Here is a 23,867-nt window from a genome sequence, read left to right as displayed (position 1 = left end):
CATTTTATAATAGTAAAAGCAACTTCTTCTTGTAGTATAGTAGAAATATCTTTGTGCTTAGGATCAGAAGACCAATTCTTTTCTCCTAGATCTGGAGCCAACTACACTCTTTATATTGAACAAGTTAAACTTTCCCGTCCTTCAGATTCTTCCTGTGTAAAATAAGGTATATGGACTAGGTAGCCTCTACGATTCGCTGCATATTTAAACAAATGGAGTTCATTCAAGGCTTCTAGTAAAAGAAATCTGGAGACAAAACATAGCGTACATGACATCACAGCATCAAATCATTTTTGAATGGGTTTCATAGTCATTCTAATAATGATAGCCACGACCATCATGATACAGCATTTATCAAATGTCTACACGCTCACGTCACCATGCTAGACACTAAGATATTTCAAATAAACTAAACAGATGCAGCCCTGGCTGGACTCCTAGGAGCACAATAGATAAAAAGAGAAAATGGTTTCCCACATGAAACTGCTCCCTCAAAGGAACCATTCTTCAGGCTTTTCCTTCAACATGATTCATGATGTGTAGTATTCTGTTCACTTCCAGGTTAAGAAAGAGTAACTAAGAACAGAGCTGACAAATTAAGTCAGTCAGTGCCACCTGCAGTTGGAACATTGACATAAATCCTACCACTTTTTATAGGTAAATTTAATGGAAACTGTTCAGAAGAAAATCAATGAAACTATCAAATATTGGGTCCTTGTTATAGTTTTCAAAGGAAGAGGGAGTGGGAGTTTAAGATGAAAATCAGTACCTTAGGGCGTTTATACTCTAGGTGAGAAGATGAGATGTTTGATTACAAATTAAAATTCACTCCAGAAATTTGTCACCATTTTTAATAGTAGTTGAAGCTTACATTCATAGAAACACATAACAGTGAATGCAGGACCTAATGATTGGCATAAACAGAAAATAGTCTATGAGCTGAACATAGAATAACTGCTTTGATCTTTCAAAGACTCATCTGTGCCTTGAATGGGGCACAAACTTCGGATATCTTTGCTTTTATTGTTGTCTTATTCACAGTCTTTTCATCAGTGTCTTATAATTTCAGTGTACTTATCTTTTGCCTGTTGGTTAAAATTTATTCCAAAGTATTTTATGTTTTTTGGTGCTATTATAAATGACATTACTTTCTTAATTTCCTTTTCAGATGGTTCATTAGTAGTATATAGAAATGCAACTGAGGGGGCGCCTGGGTGGCTCAGTCGTTAAGCATCTGCCTTTGGCTCAGGGCGTGATCCCGGCGTTCTGGGATCGAGCCCCACATCAGGCTCCTCCGCTAGGAGCCTGCTTCTTCCTCTCCCACTCCCCCATCCTCTCTCGCTGGATGTCTATCTCTGTCAAAAAAAAAAAAAAAGAAAAAGAAAAAGAAATGCAACTGAGTTTTCTATATTGATTTTGTGTCCTGCAGTATAAATGAATTTGTTTATTAATGCTAACATTTTACTGATGGGAGTCTTTAGGTTTTCCTATATACAATATCATGTCATCTGCAAACAGAGATAATTTTACTTCTTCCTTTCTGATTTGCATGACTTTTCTTTTATGTATGTATGAGTGTGTGTGTGTGTGTGTGTGTGTGTGTCTTACTTAACTATTCTCGCAAGAACTTCCAGTAATACCTTGAATAAAAGTAGTGAGAGTAAGCACCCTTGTCTTGTTCCTGATCTTAGAGAAAAAGCTTTTGGCATTTAATCAATGAGTATGATTTTAGCTCTGGGCTTGTAATATATGCACTTTATTATGTTGAGGTATGTTTCCTCTTACCCAGTTTATTAAGAGTTTTCAATCATGAAAAGATGTTGAATTTTGTTGAAATGCTTTTTATGTACGTATTTAGGTGATCATGTGGTTTTTATCCTTCCTTTTGTTGAGGTGGCATATCACATGTATTGATTTGCATATGTTGAATCATTTTTTTTAAGCCAAAGAATGAATTTCTCTTGATCATGGTGTATGATCCTTTTAATTTGCTGTTGAATTTAATTTGCTAAAATTTTGTTGAGGATTATTGCATCTATGTTCATCAAGGATATTCAACTGTAATTTTGTTTTCTTGAAGTGTCCTTGTCTGACCTTGGTATCAGGGTAATGCTAGTCTCACAAAGTGAGTTTGGAGGTGTCTCCTCTGGTTTTTTGGAAGTTTGAGAAGGATTGGTATTAATTCTTCTTTAAGCATTTGGTAGCACTTACTAGTGAAGCCATCTGGTTCCGTACTTTGTACGTTGAGAGGTTTTAAATTACTAATTAAATCTCCTTAGCAATAATTGGTCTGTAGGGATTTTCTATTTCTTCATTTAGTCGTGGTAGGTCATATGTTCCTTGGAATTTATTCCTTTCTTCCAGGTTGTCCAATTTTTTGGAGTATGGTTGGTATAACAGCCTCTTATGATCCTTCATATTGGTGTCAGTTGTAATGTCTTCATTTATCATCTTGTTTATTTCTGTCCTTTATTTTTGTGAGTGTAGCTAAAGGTATGTCAATTTTGTTTATCTTTTCAAAAAAACAACACTACTTTTATTAATGTTTTTCTATTGTCTTTCTAGTCTCTACTTCATTTATTTCAACTCTTTATTATGTCCTTCTGCTAACTTTGGCTTTAGTTGTTCTTTTTCTAATTCCTTGAGGTGTAAAGTTTTTGTATATTTGAGATTTTTCTTTTATCTTAATATAATCATTTATCACTATAAACTTCCCTTTTATAATTGCTTTTGCTGCATCCCATAAGATTTGGTATGCTGTGTTTTCATTTTTGTTTGTCTCAACATAGTTTCTGACTTCCCATTTGATTTCCTCTTTGATCCATTGGTTGTTCAGGAATGTGTTATTTGATTTCCACATATTTGTTGGATTTTTCAGTTTTCCTTCTTTTATTGATTTCTAGTTTCATGTCATTGTAATGAGAAAATATGCTTGATGTGATTTCAATCTTCTTATATTTTTTAGACTTGTTTTTATATTTTTAAGACTTGTGCAATGTATGATCTGTCCTGGGGAATGTTTTGTGTGCAGGTAAGAAGATTGTGTATTCTGCTATGGTAGGATGGTGCTATATGTGTCTGATAGCTCCATCTGGTCTACAGTGTTATTCAGGTTTGCTGTTACTTATTAGCTTTCTTTATGACTGATCAAGTATTGGGAAAACTGGCTATCTATATGCAAAAGAATGAAACCGGACCCTTATCTGACACCATACACAAAATATAACTCAGAGTTTATTAAAGACTTTAATGTAAAACCTGGAACCATAAAATTGCTAAAAGAAAACAGGGAAAAGTTATTGACACTGGTCTTTGCACTAGTTATTGAATGCAATACTAAAAGCACAAGAAACAAAAGCAAGAATAGACAAATAAAACAACAACAAACTAAAAAGCTCTCTGCAGCAAAGGAAATCATCAACAAAATGAAAAGGAACCTATGGAATAGGATAAAATAATTTCAAATCATATATCTGATAAGGGGTTAATACCCAAAATATAAAAGGAACTCATACAACTCAATAGCAAGAAAAAAAAAGCAAAACACAAATAACCCAATTTAAAAATGGGAAAGGAACCTGAATAGACATTTTTCCAAAGAAGATATACAGGTGGTCAACGGATATATGAAAGGTGTTTAGCATCATTAGTCATTATGAAAATGCAAATTAAAACCATGAGGAGATATTACCTCACACCTGTCAGAATGGCTATTGCCAAAAAAACAAGAGGTAACAGGTACTGGTGAGGATATGAAGAGAAGAGAATGCTTGTGCGCTATTGGTGGGAATGTAAATTGATGCAGCCACTGTGGAAAACAGTATGGAGGTTCCTCAAGGAATTTAAAATAGAACTACCGTATCTCCATGTCAGCAATCTCACTTGTGGATATATAGCCACAAGAAATGAAATCAGGGTCTTGAAGAGATATTTGCTTTCCCATGTTCATTGCTTCATTATTCACAATAGCCAAGACATGGAAACAACCTAAATGTCCATCAACAAAAAAATGAATAAAGAAAATTTGGTATATGCTTACAGTGGAATGTTATTTAGCCTTTAAAAACAAGGGAATTCTGCCATTTTTGACAACATGGATGAACCTGAAGGATGCTATGCTAAGTGAAATAAGCCAGACACAGAAGGATAAATAATACCTGAGACCACTTATATAAGGAATCTGAAATAGTCAGACTCATAGACACAGAGTAGAATAATGGATGCCAGGGTCTGTGGGGAGGGGGAAACAGATATTAGTCAAAGTTTACAAAATGTTAGTTATACAAGGTGAATAAGTCTTAGAGATCTACTGTACCACATATTGCCTGTAGTTAATGATACTCTATTATATACTTAAAGATTTGCTAAGAGGGCATATTTTATGTTAAGTATTCTTACCACAAAAAGGTCTACGTGCTGTATGATTTTATACGGACAATCTATAAAGACAGAGAATAGATCAGTAGTTGCAGAGGACTGGCATTGTGGAGAGAGTACTACAAAGGGCACAAGTGAATATTTGATAGGGAGGGAACTATTTTATATCTTGATTATGGTGGTAGTTAATATTACTATATATATTTGACAAAACTCATAGAATTGTATGCCAAAAGGGTGAATTTTATTGTATATAAATTATATCTCAATAATCCTAATTTAAATATACATTTATTAAATATATATTGATTTATGTATATATTATATATATATGGAAATGAAGAGGGAGTCAAATGGTTTATTAGGAAAAAATCTATCAAACACAAAGAAGGCAGTATTGGAGGAGATGAGGAGAAAAAAGATATAAGACATATAGAAAATAAGTATAATATATATATCACCAAAACTGAATCAGAAAGAAATAGAAAATCTCAACAGACTTATAACAATGAGATCTAATTAGGAAATAATCAAAAACTTATAAGAAAGAAAAGTCCATAATCTGATGATTTCACTGATGAATTCTCCCAAACATTTGGAGAAAAGTTAATACCAATTCTAATCAAATTCTTCCAAAGAAATGGAAGAGGAAGGAACACTTCCTAACATGTCTTATGAGGCTAACATTATCCTGATACTAAAGCCAGACAAATACACTACCGAAAAAGGGAAAACAACAGATCAATATCCCTTATTAAAATAAATGCAAAAGTCCTCAACAAAATACTAGCAAACCAAATCCAACAGCACATTAAAATGTTTATACACCATGGTCACCTGGGATTTACCTCAGGAATGCAACAGTGGTTAAACACAAGAAAATCAATCAATGAAATGCACCACATTAATAGAACAAAGGAACAACAACAAAAATGATCATCTCAATAAACAAACAAATAACTGTTGACAAAATCCAACAACTTTTCATAACAAAAACACTCAGCAAACTAGGAATAGAAAGAAAATCCCTCAACATAATAAATGGCGTTCACAAAAAACCCACAGCTAATGTTATATTCAATGGTGAATAACCAAAACCTTTCCCCCTAAGATCAGGAATAAGACAAGGATGCCTCTTTCACCAATGCTATTGAACATTGTATTGGAAGTCCTAGCGAGAGTAATTAGGAAGAAAAAAGAAATAGAAAGTATCCAAATGGAAAGGAAGAAATAAAACTATCTCTATTTGCAGATGACAAGATTCAATATATAGAAAATCCTAAAGAATCAAAAACAAAACACCAAAAATCCTACTGGGGTTAATAGACAAAATCAGCAAAATTACAGGTTACAGAATCAACAAGCAAAAAATAGTTGTGTTCTTATACCAGCAATAAACAACCCGAAATGAAATAAAGAAAATAATTCTATTTACAGTAACATCCAAAAGAATAGAATACCTAGGAATAAATTTAACCAGGGAGTTAAAAGATTTGCATAATGAAAACTAAAACATTGCTGAAAAAAAATTTTAAGACCTAAATAAATGAAAAATATTCTGTGTCCATGGATTGGAAGACTTGATATTTTCAAGATGGCAATACTCCCCAAAGTGATCTACAAATTCAGTGCAATTCCTATCAAAATTCCACTCGTCTTTTTTGCAGAAATGGAAAACCTGATCCAAAAATTCACATGAAATTTTAAGAGGCTGCAAGTAGACCAAACAACATTAAAAGAGAAAAACAAAGTTGAAGGACTCACATTTCCTGATTTTAAAACTTATTACAAAGTTAGAGTATCCAAAACAGTGTGGTACTCATATAAAGATAATTTAGGCAAATAGAATGGAATTGAAAGCCCAGAAATAAACCCAGACATCTATGGACAACTAGTTTTTGATAAGGGTGCCAAGACTGTTCAATGAGGAAAGAATAGTTCTTAAATGTATGTAACATAACATGCTCAGACAATTGAGTAACCATATACAAAAGAATTAAGTTGAATTCCTACCTCACTTCATATGTAAAAAATAACTCCAAATGGATCAACTAAATGTAAGAGCTAAAACTATAAAACTATTAGAGCAGAAAGCATAAGGGTAATTCTTAATGACCTCATGATTGGCAATAGAATTCTCAGATTTGATACCAAACGCACAAGAAACAAAAGAAAAAAAACAGATAAATTGGGCTTCATAAACATTAAAAACTTTTGTGCATCAAATGATATCAGGAGAGTGAAAAGAAACCTACAGAATGGGAGAAAATATTTGCAAATCGTATATCTGATAAGGGTTTAATATCCAGAATATATACAGAACCCCTAAACCTCTACAACACGAAGTTTAATAAATGAACAAAGGACTTGAATAGACATTTCCCCAAGGAAGATATACAAATGGCCAATAGCACATGAAAAATAAGCCACATCATAGTTATTAGGTAAATGCAAATCAAAGCCACATGAGATACTACTTCACAACCACTAAGATGGCTATAAATTTTTAAAAAGGAAGATAACAAGTATTAACAAGGATGTGAAGAGATTGGAGCCCTCATACGTTGCTAGTGGAAATGTAAAATGGTATATCTGCTGCACAGAACAGTTTGGCAGTTCCTCAAAAAGCTAAACATAGCATTTTTGGATGACTTAGCAATTCCACTCCTAGAAATATGTCTAAAAGAATTGAAAACAGTAACTCAGACAGATTCTTGTATGCCAGTGTTCATTGCAGCATTTTTCACAATAGCCAAAAGGTGGAAACAACTCAAGTGCCCATCAATGGATGAATAAAGAAAATATGGTGTATACATACAGTGGAATATTATTCAGCCATAAAAAAGAGTGATATTCTGATACATGCCACTATGTGCATGAGCCTTGAAAACATTATGCCAAGTAAGAGAAACCAGACACAAAAGGTCACATATTCTATGATGCCTTTTATATGAAATACCCATAATAGACAAATCCATAGAGACAGAAAGCACATTAGTGATTGCCCAGGGACAGAAGGAGCAGAGAATGGGGAAGACTACTTAATGGGTACAGTGTGTTCGGAGGTGATAAAAAGTTCGAAACTGGGAAAGATGGTAGTTGCACAACATTCTGAATGCACTAAATGACACTGAATTGTACACTTTAAAGTGGGTAATTTTATGTTATATGAATTACACCTCAGTAAAAAAAAAATAAATTGTTAGACCAAACCTATAAGTGTTGGTTTGTTACCACTCAACAATTATAAAAAGAAAAATCAAACAACTCTTCAGTTCTGAAACACTTTAAATGTCGTCTTTCTCTTTCCAAATTTGAATTTGTCTTCTATTACTGTCTTAATCTTGGCTCTGTATGCATACTGAGGATGACGTGTGGTGCTACAGAACGTGTCCTTTTCCTTTTTTATTTGTTTTATCCAATGCTCAAAAGTTGAAATATTTTGAAAAGATAAGTAAGTCTGGATGGGGATTCTGAAGCATTTTGCGGCAATTCAAGAGCAGCGCCTCAGTCACCTTCCAGAGTCTGAGATGTGAACCAGTGGATGCTACTTAAACAACATGCTTTCTTTACTTTCATGCATCATTGTCATTGATCTGTGGTGCTGCCCAATCATAGCTCCTGTCATTGATCTATTGAGTGACAAACAAGAAGGATCAGGCAGGGAGATGTCATGGAGATGTAATTTCATGACTGCCACATCTATAAAAATCCATAAGGCCCAAGTAGCCTTCGCTTCCAGGGGTATCATTTGTGCTTGCTCTGAGTTAAAAGAGCATTGAGTAATTGAAAGGAGACTACTGTATCCTACCTAGGAATTATTTAATGTTAGTAAACAGACTTTGTTTCAGTAAATCAGGTCTTTTGAATGATAATCCTGAAACAATTCAGTAGCACAACCATATTTCCAGAATAACAGAATATAATTCAATAAATATTTTTCAATACAATCTATATATTATCACAATTAATACACATATACATAAAGTGAAATTTAAAAATTAATACATGTATACAAAATACAAATAAATAATCAAAATAGTAGACTATACCATGACTTCTACTTTTGAAGAAAAAACATACACGGGTACATGAAAATTAAATACCATTTCAAGATTGGAATAGATTGCTTTGCTTTCTTCCTTTGGGGGCCATTGAATGAAATATTCGTTTAATATTTGTTCTTAATTATACCTAAGTAGTAATTCAAATGATTTTTATAGTGTTCAAAATTTTAGTACCCAAAATTTCGGCATTCACTGAAGCCCTACCTCACTATTTATCTATCTATGTAATAGAATTAATGTAGTTAGAAATGCATGGTGTAAAAAGATCCCATATTTAAAGCAATACTCCACCCTGTGGTAGAGTATGAAAAATGCATAGAAATTTTTTCAACAACAAAGAAATTATTACAAATTCATTGACTCAGAAGTGGGCCTTTTTTCCTTTGACTTTTGCTGCTTGAGAAAATGTTAGAACATTTATAGTTTTTTAAATAATGATTTCTCAAATAATAATCACACAAAATCAAAATTTCCATTTAATTTGGAGAAAACAGGCTGCTGAAAAGAATAAGACACTGTATTATTGACTTATCTTAATATGCATTGATAAAAATGCATTTAAAATTTAAAATAAAAGTGCTGGGTTAGTTTTCTCTAATGATAAGACAGGACAGAGACTTTTTAGAATTCTATAAAAATCAAAATTAAAAAGTAAAATTAATATATGTATGCATATTATACATTTATAATATAAATGATTTTATAACTTATGGTTACACCATAAGGAAAAGCACATTTAATAGGAGCATTGTTTATGGTAAAAAGAAACTTGGTGTTTTAAAAAAAATATATCAAAAAATATAATCCTGAAATCTCTATAGTTAATTAACTTAAAATCTGATCTTAATCATTTTGAACTTTAATTATAGAAGTATTTGAGTAGAAGTATTGAGATTTTTAAGGGTACATTGTTTTTCAATATGGCAAATTTTTCTGTTTTTGCTTTTTAAGGAAGAAAATCTCTAAGTGTGTAAAGTAATTGATGTTTCAAATAGCTGCCATTAATTATGGGCCAACCATTGCCAGCCAATGAGACCAAGTCCTTTTCATTTACTGTCTCTAAACCTATGGCATTCCTACAAGATAAATCTTATTGTCCCCACTTCAGAGATGACAAAATAGGTTCTGAGTTAAATAATCTGCCCAAAGATTTGGACCTAATTCTGCCAGGGTTCAAGCCCTTACATGCCTTGGATAACTTTTCTGTTTGCTTGGCCAGGGCGAAGTGGTTCATTTATAAAACAAAGCAAATTTCACAAATTACGCGAGAAGGGCTAGTTTTGTTGTGTTTTTTTTTTTTTTTTTTTTACAAACCATGAGAAACACCATGAAGTTTATATAAAATAAATGACCAATAACATACTGCTATTGTCAAAGAAGTCTTTAAAAACTTGTGTTCTACATATGTATTTAAATGTATGTTAGACATTGTCTACATTTCTAAGACTAACACGCCTTAGTGTATAATGTATAAGCCTTTTATTAAAATGTGAGTCCTGGGGCTCCTGGGTGGCATAGTCGGTTAAGCGTCCACTCTTGGTTTCAGCTCAGGTCCTGATCTCAGGGTTGTGAGGTGGAGCCCCGTGTCAGCCTCCATGCTCAGCACAGTGTCTACTCAAGACTCTCTCTCCCTCTGCCCCTCCCCTCCACTCTTTCACTCTCTCTCTCTAAAATAAATAAATCTTTTTTTTTTAAATGCGAGTTTTGTTTTTAAGTATCATGATGAAACCAAGGTGGACAAATTGAGTAAGTCCAACAGGAGTTACTCGTGGGCTGAAAATACTTTATTACTACAGTCTGAGTTAGCTGATAGTTGCTCAACTAATCCAAATGGAGTATCTTGAAAGCACTTGAGAGGAAAAGTTGAAGGGTGAAGGCATAACTTTACTTAGGGAATAGGCTAACAATATATTTATCAAAAGTGTCAAAGATACCAAAAATATGATTGGGGTGTAAGGTATCTCTCTCCTTTGAGAAAAGCATCATCATTCCTTGATTTCCCCCAAAGTGGTTATATTTAGAAAACTGAAAGAAACGTGCTTTGAAGATGTTCCAAACAGTTTGCAGGGGGGAAAAAACCATCCAAATTTACTTGCCATCTCTGCTTTAAAGCGGCTTTCCAGGCAGGAAGAATCTTCTTGGAAATGAGTAAGCTACAGTCAGCAGTCTTGGGACCTTCTTAGTCTTCACACAAAGAACTGGTGTCCTAAGCTTTCTTTTAATTAACAATTCATTTATACAAAATGTAGTGGGAATCACATTTTATTAGGAAAACTATCCATACCCACAAGCTACTTGGATTAAGAGCATAAATATCAACCCTTAAAATTCAAACTGAAGGAAAATGTAAATGTCATTTTGTAAGAAGTTCAAGTTAAACATAAGGAAAGAAATATTGACTGAATTGTTCTGAAAACCTGATTTTTTTTTAACTCAAGAGTGAATAGTCTCCAAAATCTGGGTAAATTTACAATTGATTGCACTACTTAAGAACTGTTTTCAGAGCTCAAACCCATAACATTAGGCAGTAGACCTTAACAACGTATCTTTGAGCACATGGTAGAGAAAAGGGACACAAAAATGGGGAGAAACTATAAAATTTTATATGTTTTATACACAAACATATATATTCATTCTCTCACTGATAGAGGATTTGGATGTGTTAAAACAGTGTGTGTTTTCTTAATTTTTTATTTAAAATAGTGCTTGCAAAAGGAGGAAAGAGAATAAAACTTACAAGAAGGATATATTGAATTCTAATGTTTCCAACCATAGAATTTTTATGACACTAATATTTTTAGTTAAACACTTTGAAATTGACTTTTATTATAAACAGTTTTGAGTTTTAATACATATAGAGGTTTATGTAACTAACTCCACAATCCAAACACAGAACATTTCCATAAGCCCCCAAAACATTTCTTGCTATTTGGAGTCAAACTGTCTCTTCGTGGCTTAGTCTGGCAACCACTGACCCTGTCCTTAGCTCTGTAGTTTTACCTCTTCCAAAATGTCATATAAATAAAATCATCCATTATGTAACTGTTTGATACACTGTCCTCTTGTACTCAGCACACTGCCTTTGGCATTTATCTGTATCGTTGCATGTACTAATGATTCATTCCTTTTTGTGGCCGAGTAATACACCGCTGTAGAAACCAACTGAAGTTGATCTGATTCACTGACCACTGAGGTGCAGTTGAACTATTTTCAGTTCCTGGTGACTATGGTAGAGCTGCCATAAATATTCATGTACTATTTTTTTTTTTAAGATTTTATTTATTTATTTGACAGTGATAGAGACAGCCAGAGAGAGAGGGAACACAAGCAGGGGGAGTGGGAGAGGAAGAAACAGGCTCATAGCAGAAGAGCCCGATGTGGGGCTCGATCCCATAATGCCGGGATCACGCCCTGAGCTGAAGGCAGACGCTTAACCGCTGTGCCACCCAGGCGCCCCCATGTACTATTTTTAACACAAAGGTTTTCTTTTTTATTTTTAAATTCCAGTATGGTCAATAGTCAATGTTCTATTAGTTTCAGGTGTACAATATAGTGATTCAACAAGTCTATGCATTACTCAGTGCTCAGCATAATAAGTGTACTCTTAATCCCCTTCACTTATTTCACCCATCCTACCGCACCTCACTTCTGGTAACCTCCAGTTTGTTCTCTATATTTAAAGTTCTGTTCTTTTCATTTCTCTCTTTTTTTTTCTTTGTTCATTTCTTTTGTTTCTTAAATTCCCCATGTGAGTGAAACCATATGGTATTTGTCTTTCTGAGTGACTTATTTCACTTAGCATTATACCCTCTAGACCCACCCATGTTGTTGCAAATGGTAAGATTTCATTCTTTTTAGTGGCTGAGTAATATTCCATTATATATATATTTATACACACCACTTCTTCATGGATTCATCTGTGGATGGACACTTGGGCTATTGTAAATAATGCTGCAATAAACATAGGAGTGCCTGTGTCTTTTCAAATTATTGTCTTCTTATTCTTGGGTAAATAGCTGGCAGTGCAATTGCTGAGTCATAGGGTAGCTCTAGTTTTAATTTTTTGAGGAACCTCCATACTGTTTTCCATAGTGGCTACATCAGTTTGCATTCCCACAACAGTGCAAGAGGGTTCTCTTTTTTACACATCCTTGCCAACACTTGTATTTTTTATTTTAGCCATTCTCACAGGTGTGAAGTGATATCTCATTGTGGTTTTGATTTGCATTTCCCTGGTGATTGAGTGGATGTTGAGGTCTTTTCACGTGTCTGTTGGCCATCTCTGTGTATCTACTTTGGGGGTATTTCTGTTCATGTCTTCTCCCCCCACCTTTAATTGGATTATTTGCTTTTTTGGCATTGAGTTGTAGAAGTTCTTTCTATATTTTAGATATTAACCCCTTACTGTATCTATCATTCATAAATATCTTCTCCCATTCAGTAGGTTGTCTTTTAGTTTTGTTGGCTGTTTCCTTTGCTGTGCATAAGCTGTTACTTTTGATATAGTCCCAATAGTTTGTTTTTGTTTTTGTTTCCCTTGCCTCAGGACACATATCTGGAAAGATGTTGCTATTGCGAATGTCAGAGAAATTACTGATTGTGCTCTGCTCTGGGATTTTTATGGTTTCAGGTCTCACATTTAACTTTTCAATCCATTTTGAGTTTACTTTTGTGTATGGTGTAAGAAAGTGGTCCAGCTTCATTTTGTCACATGCTTTTTTGCATATATTGAAATGATCGGGTTTTTTTTTTTATCCTTTTCGTTATTGATGTAATGTATCGCACTGATTGATTTGCAAATATTTGAACCACCCTTATATCCCAGGAATAAATCTTACTTGATCATGGTGAATAATTTTTTAATGTATTGTTGAATTCAGTTTGCTAATATTTTGTTGAGGATTTTTGCATTTATTTTCACCAAAGATGCCGGACTGCAATTCTCTTTGTAGTGCCTTTGTCTGGTTTTGTATCAGATAAATGCTGGCCTCACAGAATGAATTTGAAAGCTTTCTTTTCTGTTCTGTTTTTTGGAATAATTTGAGAAGAATAGGTGTTAACACTTCTTTAAATGTTTGACAGGATTCACCTGTGAAGCCATCTGGTCCTGGACTTTTGTTTATTGGGAATTTTTAAATTTTGATTCAGTTTCATTACTGGTAATCAGTCTGTTCAAATGTTCTATTTCTTCCTGTATCAGTTTGGGGGGGTTATATGTTTCTAGGAATGTATCCATTAGTTTTCCAATTTGTTGGCGTATAATTTTTCATCAAATTCTCTACAATCCTTTGTATTTCTATAGTGCTGGTTATTATTTCTCCTCTTTCATTTCTGATTTTGTGTATTTCAGTCCTCTCTCTTTTTTTTTTTTGATGAGTCTGGCTAAAGGTTTATCAATTTTGTTGATCATTTCAAAGAACTAGCACCTGGTTTCGTTGACATGTTTTGTTTTTTTAGTTTCTTTTTATTTTATTTCTGCCCTTATCTTTATTTTCCTTCCTGTTACTGGTTTTGCTTCTGCTTATTCTTCTTATTGAGCTCATTCAGGTATAAGGTTAGGTTATTTATTTGAGATTTTTCTTGCTTTCTCAGGTAGGCCTGTATTGCTGTAAACTTCCCTCTTAGAACTGCTTTTGCTGCATCCCAAACATTTTGGACTGTTGTGTTTTCATTTTCATTTGTGTCTTTTATCTTCATTTGTATTTTTTATTTCCTCTTTGATGTCTTGGTTGACCCAGTCATTGTTTAGTAGCATGTTATTTAACTTCCATGTATTTGTGCTCTTTACAGATTTTTTCTTGTGGTAGATTTCTAGTTCATAGGGTCATGGTTGGAAAAGATGTGTGGTATGATTTCAGTCTTTTTAAGTTTGTTGAGACTTTTCTGTGGCCTAACGTGATCTATTCTAGAGAGTGTTTCATGTGAGCTTGAAAAGAATGTGCATTCTGCTGTTTTAGGATGGAATGTTTTGACTGTATCTATTAAATCCATCTGGTCCAATTGTCACGCAAAGCTACTCTTTCTTTGTTAATTTTCTGTTTAGATGTAAGTGGGGTGTTAAAGTCCCCCATGTTAATGTATTACTATTAATTACTTCCTTTATGTTTGTTACTAGCTGCTTTGTGTATTCGGGTGCTCCCATGTTGGGTGCGTAAACATTTACGCATTTATTAAGTCTTCTTGTTCGATTCTTACATTAATGATTATACAGTGTTCGTGTTAAAATCTGGTTTGTCCCATATAAATACTGCTACCCAGGCTTTCTTTCCTTTTTTTTTTTTTTTTTTTTAATTTACTTACTTGAGAAAGTGAGAGAGAGAGAGAGAGAGAGTAAGAGAACTGGAGAGAGAGGGAGAGAGAATCCCAAACAGGCTTCACATCAAGCTCAGAATCCGATCTGGGGCTCAATGCCATGATCCCGGGATCATAACCTGAGCTGAAACCAAGAGTCCAAAGCTCAACTGACTGAGCCACCCAGGCACACCCCCAGGTTTTTTTTTTTCACTTGCATTTGCATAATAAATGCTTTTCCATCCCTTTACTTTTAGTCAGCTTGTGTCTTTAGGTCTGAAATGAATGTCATGTAGGCAACATATAGATGGGTCTTGCTTTTTTAAAATTCCATCACCCTGTGTCTTTTGATTGGAGCATTTAGTCTATTTACATTTAAAGTACTTGCTGATATGTATGAACTTATTGCCGTTATTTTATTCATTTTATGGGTTTTATATTTGTCTCTGTTTCTTTCTTCTCCTGCTCTCTTCTCTCGAGGTTGATGGTTTTCTTTAGTGATATACTTGGATTCTTTTCCTTTATTTTTTGCATATCTACTAGGGGTTTTTGATTTATGGTTACTATTAGGTTTATACATCTTATGCATATAGTAGTCTACATTAAGTTGATGGGTGCTTAAGTTTGAACCTATTCTACCAACACTACGATTACACTCCTCTCCCCCCATGTTTTAGGTATATAGTGTCATACTTCATATCCTTTTATTTTTTGACTCTCTTGACTGATTTTTATAGTTATATTTATTTTTACTGTTTTTGTTTTTCTTATTTTTCTGATCCAGCCATGGTCTTTCCTTTCCACCCACAGAATCCCCTTTAACATCTCTTGTAAGGCTGGTTCAGTGGTGATGAATTCCTTTAACTTTTTTTATGTCTGAGAAACTCTTTATCTATCCTTCTATTCTGAATGACAGTCTTGCTGGATAGAGTATTCTTGGTTGCAGGTTTTTTCTTTCAGCACTTCTAATATATCAGCCACTCCCCTCTGGCCAGGAGTTTCTGCTGAAAGATCCACTGATATCCTAATGGGGTTTCCTGTATATGTAACTGTTTTCTTGTCTCTTGATTTTTAAAATTAGCTCTTTATCACTACTTTTTGCCATTTAATTACTATGTGTCCCTGTGTGGACCTCCTTGAGTTGATTTTGTTGGGAGAATCCTATGCCTCCTGGATCTGGATGTCTGTTTCTTTCTCGATTCAGAAAGTTTTCAACTATTATTTTTTTCAGATAAACTGTCTGCTTCCTTTTCTGTCTCATCTCCTTCTGGGATCCCTATAATGTGAATGTTATTACATTTGATGGTAGCACTGAGTTCCCTTAATCTGTTCTCATTTTTATTTCTTTTTTCTTTCTCCTGTTCAGCTTGATTGCTTTCCATTACTCTCCTTGAGGTTCCTGATCCATTCTTTTGTTTTCTGTAGTCTACTATTTAGTCATTCTAGTATATTTTTTAACTTTAATTATTGAGTTCTTCATCTCCGATTGGTTCAGCTTGATTGCTTTCCATTACGCTCCTCGAGGTTCCTGATCCATTCTTTTGTTTTCTGTAGTCTACTATTTAGTCATTCTAGTATATTTTTTTAACTTTAATTATTGAGTTCTTCATCTCCGACTGGTTCTTTTTTCTTTTTTCTATCTCTTTGTTCAGGGTCTAGTGGAGATTTTTCACTCTTCTCAAGTGCAGTCAGTTTATGACCATTACTTTAAATTCTTTATCAGGCATATTACTTGTCTCCCTTTCATTTACCTCTGCTGTGATTTTTTCCTCTGTCTTCATTTGGGACATATTCATCTGTCTCCTCATTTTGTCTAACTCTCTGTGTCTGTTTCTGTGTGTTAGGAAAGTCAGCTATCTCTCCTGATCTTGAAAGCAGTGGCTTTATAAAGAAGTCCTGCAGTGCCCTGTAGTGCATTGTCTCCTGCTCACCAGAATCTGGTGCTTCAGATGTGAGTCTCCTGTGTGTGTTGCATGCACACTAGTGTTGTTGCTGAACCATGTTTTCCTTCAGTCCAGTTATCTGCAATGGCTCTTTTTTTCTATTGTGGGCAGTTTGGTCCTTGTGTTGTTTTGGAGCCAGTTTGGGGCTGCCTTGGGCTTGAGTTGGGTCAGACCAGGTATTTGCCAGAACTGGCACAGAACTGCAGAGAGTTCTCCCTCTGTTGTCCTTTGAGAAGCTCTCCTTGGTGGGCAGTGCCTACAGTCAGACCAGATGTCTGCCCCCAGTGCAGATGAAGGTGCAGCAGAACTGGTGTGTGTGGTTAGCTTCCCCTCTCTCTGGGGCAAGAATCACTTGAGTGGTGCTGACTCCTGTTGGTGCTGCTTGCATGCTTCAATGCTTGTGGTGCTGCTTTGGATGGACATCTGCAGAGGGCAGGTTGAAGAGGGGTAGGTCCACAGGAGAATGAAGGGGCAAGGCAAGCAGTGTTATCAAGGTTTGCACTAGTCTGTTTGTGGAAGGGGACCTGGAGCAGCTTTGGTGAACAGCTAAGGGCAAGTTGGAGGAGGCTGTTCCACAGAAGAGTGATGGTGGGGGTGGGGGTCGGGTGGTCGGGCATGCTCTTACCCAGCTAGGTGAAGAGTGTTCACACTGTGCTGGCTCCTGTAGGTGTCTGTGTTTCTAGGCTGTAGGGCAGAGCGGGGAATGGCACCTGCCAGCTCTTAGGTTCTTGGAGAAGCCTCCCAAAGATCTCTGACCCTCCTGCATATGCTATGAGATTAGTAAATAAAACTCCTTCCCATATACCCCTGAGGTTTTCAAATTCCTGCTTCTGCGCTGTATCTCAGTGGGGCTGTTTGTTATGCTGTTGCTTTAAGGGCAAGGACTCAGTTTCCTATTGCCCTCCAGATCTCCCAGAGCCAAGTCTGCTGATTTTTAAAGTTCCTGGTGTTAATCCCCTCTGATTATAAGAACTCGGGAAATTAAACCCCTCTGGCTTTCAAAGGCAAATGTTATAGTGATTCATCATCCCAGTACAGGTTGCTGGGGTGCCTGATGTGGGGTCTGCTCCTCTCCCTTCTCTGTGCCTATGGTTTCCCTCCCTCTCACAGACAGTCTCACAGGTCAGTTTGGTTCCTGACAGCATCTCTGCCCTTCTTGTTGTGGCCTTTTCTCTATACCTCTACAATTCGTAGCTGTGGAGATTAAGTCTACCAGTCTTTGGGTTGTTTTCTGGGCTATTTATACTGATGTGGTTGTCATCTATGTGTATACATAGGACAGAATGAGCTTAGGGTCCTCCCACTCTGCCATCTTCCCCAGAAGTCTCTAACACAAAAGTTTTAATATTTCTAGGACAAATAACTAGGAATGGGATTGCTAAGTCATATTATGATTGCATTTTTTAGTTTATAGGAAACTAGGAATGTGTTTTCTGGAGTAGCTGTACATTTTTAATTTCTACCAGCAATCTATGAGATATTTGGTTGTCCTGTATCCTTGCTAGCACTTGGTATTGTCAGTTTGTTTTATTTTATATTATTTGTTTTAGCTGTTCAAATAGCTGGTTCTAGTAGCTCACTGTGCATTTAATTGGCCTTTGTGTAATGCTAATACAATGTTGAATATCCTGTCATGTGCTTATTTGCCATTCCTATATCTCTTTTGGTGAAATGTCTCTTGAACATATTTGCCCCCTTCCTTTTTTTAATTGATTTTTTAAAAGTTTTTGCTGTTGAGTTTGAGAGTTCCTTATATATTTAGGATATAAGTCCTTTTGACCATTATGTAATTTGAAAATACAACTGGTCCTCGTTATTTGCAGATTCTATATCTGCACATTTGACTACTTACTAAAATTTGTTTGTAACTCCCAAATCAATACATGCCATCTTGTATTTTAAAGAGCAAACTACTGTGAATAATGAGAATCAGTTGTACTTCCTTCCAGTTTGTATCTTGTCTTGTCATTCTCTCAGTAGTATCTTTCACAAAGCAAAAGTTTTTAATTTTTATGAAATCCAATTTATATTTTTTTCTTTATGGATCACACTTACACATATATTCAAAGTTCAGAACCAAAGACAAAGATAAAATCTTAAAAGTAACTGCAGGAAAATTTAAAAAATGAAATTCCACCTATAGATAAAATTCCACCAGATAATAATTACAGTGGTCTTCTCATCAGAAACCATGCAAGCAAGAAGAAAGTGGAGTGCAATAGTTAAAATGTTAGGAGGAAAACACCACCAACCTAGAACTCTATACCCAGAAAAGTTGTCTTCAAAAGTGCAGAAGATATAAAGACTTTCTCAAACAAAACTTGAGAGAATTCATCATAAACAGACCCATTCTAGGGCGCCTAGGTTGCTTAGTCAGGTAAGCGTCTGATTCTTGATCTCAGCTTAGGTTAAGAAATGTTAAAAGGAGTGGCATGTATTGCATGGTGCACTGGGTGTTATACGCAACTAATGAATCATTGAACTTTACATCAGAAACCAGGGATGTACTGTATGGTGACTAACATAATATAATAAAAAAAATTAAAATAAAAAAATAAAAAATAAATAAAATAAAATTAAGTAAATAAACAAACAAGCAAAAAAAGGGGGAGTTGTTCGGGTAATAGAAAAATTATATAGGACAGACACTGAATTTGCGTAAAGGAAGAAAGAACATTGAAGAAGAAATAAGTGAAAGTAATATGAAATGCTTAATTTTTCATTTTTAATTGATCTAAAAGAGAACTGCTTTCTTATGTAAGAATATTAACAATATAGGGTGATTAGAGCATAAGTCAAAAGATTAAACATCTAAAGGAGTGAGAAGAGAAAATTAGGACTAGTCTATTTTAAGGTAACTGCGCTACACAAGAAGTATAGTTATTTGAAAGTAGACCTAGATTAGTTAACAATTTATATTTCAAACACTACAGAAATCACTAGTTCTATTTTAAAAAGTATAATTGACACACTCAGGGAAGATAAAGAGGGTTCATATAAAATAAAGCTAGACAAGGCAGGAAATAGAATTTTTAAAAAAGGAACAAATGCAATGAGTAAGTAAATAAACAGATGATCTAAATATGCCGACTAAAAGAGACATATTGTCAGAGTGAATAAAAAACAGGAAACAATTTTATGCTATCTATAAGAAACCATGATAAATATAAAGATATACATATCTTGATATATGGAAATACCAATCAGAAGAAACTGGGAGTGGATATATTAATATCAAATAGACTTCTGAGCAAAGAAGAGACAGAAAGGGGATTTACATAATGATGAAAGCATCAATTTACCAAGAATATATAGCAATCCTAAATGTGTATGTAACAGACAATAGAGCTACAAGACATGTGCAGTAAAAACGGATGGAACTAAAAAAGGGAATAGACAAATTCCTATTTATAACTGGAGTCTTCAACACCCCTCCCTCAATAATTGATAGCACATCTAGATCGAAATAAGCAAGATTAGAGGAACTCAACAATATTATCAATTAACAGAGGTAAATCAACATTTATAGAACACATCCCCCAACAAGACAATACACATTCTTTTCAAGTGCCCATGGCACATATATCAAGATAAACAATAGATTGAGACAACAACAAAAAAAGAGATACAGATAGATTTAAAGAAAAGGAAAGGAAAAATGTGCATCACGCTACCACTAATCAAAAGAAAATGAAAGTAGCTATGTTAACTTTAGGCAACATGGACATCAGAACAAGGATGATCATCAGGAACAGAGAAGGACATTAGATAATGGTAAGAGTCAGTCTTCCAAGAAGAGATAACATGTGCACCAAACAGAAGATGTTCTGTATAAATGAAGCAAACTGACAAAAGTAAAAGGAGAAATAAGGGCACCTGGGTAGCGCAGTCGTTAAGCGTCTGCCTTTGGCTCAGGGCGTGATCCCGGCGTTCGGGGATCGAGCCCCACATCAGGCTCCTCCGCTATGAGCCTGCTTCTTCCTCTCCCACTCCCCCTTCCTGTGTTCCCTCTCTCGCTGGCTGTCTCTCTGTCACATAAATAAATAAAATCTTAAAAAAAAAAAAGGAGAAATAAACAAATCCACTCTTACAGTTGGAGCTTTCCACAACTCTCGACATCTTTAAATGACAGATCAAAAGGCAGAAAATCAACACCAAATTAGATGTCCTAAACAACACTATCAACCAACTAGATCTTATTGACATTTATAAAATGTCCCAGCAAACAACAGAATACACATTCTTCTCAAACTCACATGGACCATCACAAAGATAGACCACATGATGGGCCATTAAATACTAATAATCAACATTTCAAAAGGAAGCCTCAAGAAAAAATCAAAAATAGAAAAAAAAATTGAATTAACTGAAGTAGAAAATATATGACCTTTTAAAATGTGTGGTATGCAGTGAGTACATGTGTAGAGGGACATTTATAGCATTAATGATTTATGTCCCAAAAGAAGAAAGATCTAAAATCAATAACATAAGCTTCTACCTTGGGAAAGTAAAGAAAGAAGAATGATTTAAGCCTAAAGTAAACAGAAGAAAATAAATAATAGAAATTAGAGCAGAAATAAATAAAATTGATAAATAAGAAAAAAATAGAGAAAAATCTATGAAAACAAAAGCAGATTCCTTGAAAAAAAATCAATAAAATTAAACCTCTAAAGAAGAAAAAAAGAGAAGACCCAAATTATCAATATTAGAAACGAAAGAGTGGTCATTACTATTGATCTCATGGATATTAAAATGATAATAAAGAAACACTATGAACAACTCTACTTCTATATATTTAATAGCTTAAATGAGATGAATAAATTCCTTGAAAAATACAAACTAAGAAAACTCTCTCAAGGAGAGAGAACTTTAATAGCCTTAAATATGTTTCTAAAATTTAATCAATAATTAACCTTCAAGAGGAAAACACCAGGATGGGTTTGTTTTACTGGTGAATTTTATCAAGCATTTAAGGAAAAAATAATATTAACTTTCCACAATCTCTTCAGAAAAAAAAAAAAAGAAGAAGAAGAAGCAGAGGGAAAACTTCTTAATTTCTTCTATGAGGCCAGTATTACCCTATTTCAAAAACCAGATAAAGACATTGTATGATAAAAAAACTATAGACTGATATATCTCATGAATATGTAAATAAAAATCTTCAACCAAACATTAGCAAATTGAATTCAGTAATATTAAAGAAATTATACACCATGACCAAATGGAATTTATTAAACATACGCAAGACTGGTTCAACATTCAAAATTCAGTCACTGTAGTCTGCCTTATCAAAAGACTGAAGAAAAATCATATGATCATATCAATTGATGCAGGAAAAAGCATTTCAATATATCTACTGCTGATTCATGATAAAAACTTACAACAAACTAAGAATAGAGAGGAATTTCACTAACCTAATAAAAATATCTACATAATACCTTTTTGAAATAGGCTTGAAAGAGGCTTAGAAAAGTATAACACCATTTAATGGTGAAGAGACTGAATGCTTTTCCCCTGAGTTGGGAAAAGACAAGGAAGTCATTTCAAACCAATTCTATTCAACCTCACATTAGAAGCCCTACTTAATGCAGTAAGGGAAGAAAAGGAAATAAAAGGTATGCATATTGAAAAGCAACAAAGAAAACTCTTTTTAATTGCACATGAAATGAGGGTCTGTGTAGGAATACTAATGAATGTGCATAATAATTACTATAATCAATGAGTGAATATAGCAAAATCAATATACAAAAGTCAGTTTCTTATCTATATACCATCAATGAACAACTGGAAGTTAAAATTAAATGAACAATACATTTACAATAGCACCAAAAATGAAACATATTTAAATCTATCAAAATATGAATAGCATCTGCATGCAGAAACCACAAAATACTGAAGGAAGAAAATGAAGATCTAAATAAATTGAGAGATATTTTATGTTTGCAGATTTGAAAATTCAGTATAACTAAAGTGTCAATTCTTCCCAACTTGATCTTTAGAATCAATGGAATCCCAACAAAATTCCCAGCACATTATTTGGTAGATATGGACAATCTTACACTAAAATTTTTATGGAAAGAAAAATGACCTAGAATAGTGAATACAGTATTGAAAAAGAAGAAGAAAGTTTGCAAACTCACACTACCCAATTTCATGACATATTGCAAAGCTACAGAAATAAAGGCAGCATCATATCAGTGAAAGAATACATACATAGATGGAACATAGCAGAGAGCCCAAAAGAGTTGCACACCTATAGAGTCAACTGATTTTTGGCAAAGGTACAAGGCAATTCAAAGGAGGAAAAGTAATTTTTCAACAATCGGTGCTGAAATAATTGGATATTCATAAGCAAAAGCATGAACCTAGACACAGACCTTACACCTTACACAAAACTGACTTAAAATGGATCATGGAAACATCAAATACAAAATTGTAAATACCTATAGAAGGAAACAGAGGAGAATATTTGAGCTTTAATTTGGTGATGTCATTTCAGGTAATATTACCAAAAATATGATCATGAAGGAAAAAAAGTTGGATTTTATTAAAGCTAAAAAAATCCTGCTTTTCTTACAAACACTTAAGAGAATGAAAATAAAACCCACAGACTGGAAGAAAATATTTGCAAAACATATATGTATTCAAGGACTTCTATCTACATCCAAAAGCCAAACAACAAAACCCAAAAAACTTAAAACTCAACAATAAGGAAATAAAGCCTCTCAATTAACAAACTGGACAAAAGATCTAAACAGACCCCTCTCCAAAGATATATACAGATGGGAGCTAAGCATATAAAAACTTGTTTATCTTAGAACTGGAAGTTTGTACCCTTCGACCACTGTGGTAACCACAGTGAACAATACTATGGTACATATTTGAAAGTTGCTAAGAGAATAAACCTTAAAAGTTTTCATCATGAAAAGGAAAAATTCTACACGTGGTAATAGATGTTAACTAGACTTACCGTGGTAATAATTTTGTGATATATGTAGATAACAGATCATTAAGTTGTACATCTGAATCCAGTACGATACTATATGTCACATGTATCTCCAGACAAAATGATGCTCGACACCATTTCTCATTAGGGAAATAACAGTTAAAACACGAGATACCGCTACATAACTATTAGAATGGTTAAGAAAACAAAACAGGACAAAAACCCAAGAGTACTAAGTGCTGG

At 34.3% G+C, this 23,867-nt stretch overlaps 1 long non-coding RNA gene across 2 annotated transcripts in view; it reads left to right on the top strand.

The window, feature by feature from the left end:
• Positions 1–23,867, top strand: part of LOC123789198 (uncharacterized) — a 437,093-nt gene that overhangs the window by 343,622 nt on the left and 69,604 nt on the right. The gene's annotated exons all lie outside the window — the stretch shown is intronic.

Source organism: Ursus americanus, chromosome 3 (assembly GCF_024610735.1).
Source record: "Ursus americanus isolate L20-20 chromosome 3, mUrsAme1.1.p, whole genome shotgun sequence".
Lineage (NCBI taxonomy): Eukaryota > Metazoa > Chordata > Mammalia > Carnivora > Ursidae > Ursus > Ursus americanus.
This window is presented reverse-complemented; position numbering and strand designations above follow the sequence as displayed.